This window comes from Phascolarctos cinereus, unplaced genomic scaffold (genome assembly GCF_003287225.1).
Source record: "Phascolarctos cinereus isolate Bilbo 61053 unplaced genomic scaffold, phaCin_HiC Scaffold_5;HRSCAF=322, whole genome shotgun sequence".
Taxonomy (NCBI): domain Eukaryota; kingdom Metazoa; phylum Chordata; class Mammalia; order Diprotodontia; family Phascolarctidae; genus Phascolarctos; species Phascolarctos cinereus.
Window position 1 is genome coordinate 289,422,261 of NW_027555958.1, and position 5,004 is coordinate 289,427,264.

At 45.4% G+C, this 5,004-nt stretch overlaps 1 pseudogene; it reads left to right on the forward strand.

The window, feature by feature from the left end:
• Positions 1-2,471: 2,471 nt before the first annotated feature.
• Positions 2,472-4,631, forward strand: LOC144457685 (sodium channel protein type 4 subunit alpha pseudogene; annotated as a pseudogene).
• The last annotated feature ends 373 nt before the right edge of the window (positions 4,632-5,004 follow it).

A 5,004-nucleotide genomic window follows, 5' to 3' on the forward strand; every position in this document is an offset into this window, starting at 1 on the left:
CCTGGGGTTGCCTGGCAGTCCCCTTCCTCATTACTCTGGGGACTCCTAGGGTTGGGAACCATGTCTTCTTTCTTGGACTGGGAGCTCACTGAAGGCAGGGACCAGGTCTCCTACATCAGGCTGAGAGCCCCCTGAGATTTGGGACAGTGTCTCCTCCATTGTACTGGGAATTCCAAATATTGGGATCATGTCTAGACTAGAAGCTCCCTGAGGGCAGGGATTATGTCTCACCAGTAGGATTGTGAACTCTACAAGAGCTGATTCAATGTCTCCCCTGTCCCATCATCATCATTTTCATATAACCACTCTTTTAAAATCGGGCAGCTGGGTGCTGCAGTGGATAGAGTGCCTGACCTGGAGTCAGGAAGACTCATCTTCATGAGTTCAAATCTGGTCTCAGATGCTTACTAGCTGTGTGGTCCTGGGCAAGTCACTTAACCCCATTTGCCTCAGTTTCCTCATCTATAAAATGAGCTGGAGAAGGAGATGGCAAACCACTCCAATATCTCTGCCAAGAAAACCCCAAATGGGGGGTTTCAACAACAACAACAACAACAACTTCCTGACTCTAGGCCCAGTACTCTATCCAATGTGCCACCTGGCTGTCTAAAGTGTACAACACTGTGCTAAGCCCAAGGGAACATATAATGATAATTAGAACACACTGCCTGCCCATATAGAACTTAAAATGTAGCATGGGGCATATGGTACAAATATTCAATACTATGTAATAAGTATATAATAACGCTAGTAATGAATAAAATATAATATGACTACAAAGAAGTACAAAGTCTTATTGGAGGCTGGATTATTTCTGACCAGGAGGGAGGCTCAGGGAAGACTTTCTGGAAGAAGTGTTTTTTGAGATGGATCTTAAAGGATGGGTAAGATTTCTAAAGTTAGAAATAGACTATTCTTGGGGCAGCTAGGTGGCGCAGTGGATAGAGTACCGGCCCTGCATTCAGGACCTGAGTTCAAATCCGGCCTCAGACACATAACACTTTACTAGCTGCGTGACCCTGGGCAAGTCACTTAACCCCAATTGCCTCACCAAGAAAAAAAAAAAAAGAAATAGACTATTCTTGGGATAGAAATTGGTACGAATAAAGGCAATAGAGATGGGAGGTGCATTGTCGCTTCTCTGTGTCTACACACACTCCCAAGTAATAGTGAATAATCCAGTATGGATAGACTATAGCACACATGGAGAAGAGAAACGTGAAATAAGATTGAAAAACGGGCTAGACAAAAGTCTTTGCTGTTAGCCCGAGGAGTCTGGGCTTTATTTAGTAGGCAATTGGGAGAAATGGAAGGGTTTTGAGTGTGGAGCTGACACAATCAGATGTGTCATTATGGAAGACTGGAAAAGAAAGAGCTTGGGAGACAGTGGGAGGCTGCTAATCATAGTCAGAAACTGATTAGGATGCCATCTTCTAGGGCAGTGGCAATGGGAATAAAAAAGAAGGGGACAGATTAAAGTGATATTATAGAGATAGAATCAACTGGACTTGGCAACTGGACATAGATCATCAACTCCTCAAGGGCGAACACTGTCTTTTGCTTTTCTTTGTATCCCAAGCATTTAGCAGAGTGCCTGGCACCTAGCAGGCACTTAACAGATGTTTATTGACTGACTGACATAGGACTTGAAAGAGAGGGAAGAGGTGAGGACAGCAATGAGATTTAAGCCTGGGTGAGTGGTGGTGCCATTGACAGAAACGAGAGAATCAGGGTCAATCTGGAATAGAAAGATAATAATTTCTGTTATGAGCATGTTGAGCTTGAGGATTCATCGGATTTGAATCCAAACTCTTGGGACATAGAACTTGTATAAATTTGGTAATGGGCAGGTAGGTGGTGAAGTGGATAGCACACAGGGCCTCAGTCAGGAAGACTCCTCTTCCTAAGTTCCAATCCATCCTCAGACTCTTACTAGCTGGGTGACCCTGGGCAAGTCACTTAATCTCATTTGCCTCAATTTCCTCATCTGTAAAATGAGCTGGAGAAGGAGATGGCAAACCACTCCAGTATCTTTGCCAAGAAAAGCCCAAATAGGGTCAAGAAGAGTAGAACACACCTGAAATGACTGAACAACGACAAACTTGGTAACTCATTCAATCCCTTTGGACCTCAATTTCCTTAGCCATAAAATGAGGGGACTGGATTAAATTGTCTTTAAGGTCCCATCCAGCTTTAAATCCTATGATAACTGGTGAAAAGCAGAGCTTGAACTAAAATCCTTTTGACCCCAGCCCCATCCCACCTTGATCCTCTTTCCTATTCCTATCAGTACAGGAACTCCCAGAGAATGGGGACATATGGTTTCCCATAGGCAAGAAGGGCATGTGCTCCATCAAACCAAGAGTTCATCAAAGATGGCCATGTTTCTCCCTTACAGCTCAAGATGGGAGAGCATCTTAACAAAAGAGGTTCATCCATTTTATTTTCATTAATTCATTCCTTATCCCCAGATGAGAGTCTTCAAGCTGGCCAAGTCCTGGCCCACATTGAACATGCTCATCAAGATCATTGGTAACTCAGTCGGGGCCTTGGGAAACCTGACGCTGGTGTTGGCCATCATCGTCTTCATCTTCGCCGTGGTGGGCATGCAACTCTTTGGGAAGAGCTATAAGGAGTGCGTGTGTAAGATCAATTCCAGCTGCACCCTGCCCCGCTGGCACATGCATGACTTCTTCCACTCCTTCCTCATTGTCTTCCGCATCCTGTGTGGCGAGTGGATCGAGACCATGTGGGATTGTATGGAGGTGGCCGGTCAGCCCATGTGCCTCATCGTCTTTCTCATGGTTATGGTCATCGGAAACCTTGTGGTGAGTAAAGGAGAAAGGGAAGAAGAGAAGAGCCCTCAGGTCCTAATTCCCATAAATCAAAGACTATTAGAGGTGGAAAGGGCTTTAGTGATCATCTATCTAGTTCAGCTTGGCTCATTTAATGCGAGAGAATGAGAATCTGAGGAAAATATGACCTGTTAAGTGGTTGAAATCCAAGTCTCCCGATTCCCAGTCCAGAGTTCCTTTTGTTATGTTGTGCTGCCTCTTGTCAAACACATCCTCATCCTCCCAGTTTCCGTCATCCACTTATCCCAATGACAACCTGGAAATGGGTCAAAATGAGTCTCTCTCTTCCCTCCCCCAATACCAAGCTCCATTTGTTCCCTGTGAGTCAGGGTTTGGTATGTGGGGTTGTTTGGGAAAGGGAGCAGGGGATGGTTGGAAGAGGGAAGGGAATACACCAGTGAGGTTTGGAGCACAGTCCAGCTAACCAATATTTAATTGGTGACACGTGGAGGGGAGATTTCTCCCTCCTAACCTCGGAGGCATCCTTTGCTCAGAGTAATGGCACAGCACTCACCCCTGCTACCCCACTGGGAGTTCCCTACAACCTAGCACAGCAGACAGACACATTTGGGTACTAGCCCCATGGAGAAAAGTAGGGCACCCAACTCCTGCTGTCTGCTGTGCCTTGCCACGTGCTGTATGCCCAGCTGGCCTTCTGTGATGGTGGTGGTGGAGGGGCTCATTCCACATGTGTGAAATTCTTGGGTTGCTGGGTCAGCATCTTTCAAATGCCTTACAAATGCTGATCTCTGGGTGGGGAGAGGGGGAAGGAGGTACCAATGGGGGAAAAGGAAAGGAGAGAGGAGGAGAGACCAGGCCCCTAAAGGCAATAGGAAAGAGGAACCTTTAGGTTTGTTCTAGAAGACAGACAATACCTTGAAAGGAGTATAGAGAAAGAAGTTTAACCAGTGTTTGTGTTATGGAGGGGGAGGAAGGGGAAAGAGAGAAAGAGGGCTCTCATGACAACAATAGCTAGACCTCACATAGCACTTATTTTTATAGATTATTTCATTTAATCTTCACAATAACCCTATGAAGCAAGTATAATTATTATCCCAATTTTTTTTTTGCTTGTTTTTTGGTTGGGCAATAGGGGTTAAGTGATTTGCCCGGGGTCACACAGCTAGTAAGTGTTATGTGTCTGAGGCCGGAGTTGAACTCAGGTCCTCCTGAATCCAGGGCCGCTGCTCTATCCACTGTGCCACCTAGCTGTCCCCTATTATCCCCATTTTCAAGATGAGGAAAGGAAGGCTGAGATAAGGTCAAGTAAGTGTTGGAGGCAGGATTTGAACTCAGGTCTTTCTGGTTCTCAGTCCAACCCTATTCTATGCCTCACCTCCAGCTCTAACAATCTCTGACCAAACTGTCAGGGCAACTAGGCTATAGTGGATAGAGTGCTGGTCTTAGAGTCAGGAGGAGCCGAGTTCAAGTTTGGCCTCAGATACTTACTAACTGTGTGACCCTGGACAAGTCACTCTACCCCTTTGACTAAGTTTCCTCATCGGTAAAATGGAGATAATAATAACACTTACTTCCCAGGGTTATTGGGAGAATCAAGAAAGGTAATAATTGTAAAGTACTTTGACCAGTACCTGGCACATAGGAAGTGCATATAAATGTTAGTTGTTATCATTATTAATATTATTATTATCATTATTATTTTTGGGGAGAGACCCTGGGAGCAGGTGCAAGCTTTGACTTCCCCTCCAAGACCTTGGGAGCTCTGCTCTCTGCTCCCTCTTTCAGTCTATGTATGTCTTCATCCCACTCTCATAAAGAAGAGTGTTTGAAGTGAAGGTTTTGGGAGTTTGTATTATCTGGATCTGTAATTTCTTGGATTCAGGGAACTCCCAGTAAGGAAATTGCTTCTGCCAATGCAAATTGGCAAGTGTTCTACAATATATAACATTCCAGAGTTGCTTGAGGGCACTTAGCTGTGACTTACCCGGGGGTCACACAGCCAATATATCTGAAGCAGTACTCGAAGGCAGATTTTCCCAGACTCCAACGCTGCTGTACCAGGAGGGTTAGGGTGCGAATGAGGACGGATTCATAGATCTACAGAGCAGGAAGGGGGCTCAAAGGACATCTGGTCCAACCTCCTCATTTTGTGGATGAGAAAACAGAACCCCAGAGAGGGTGTGTTTGC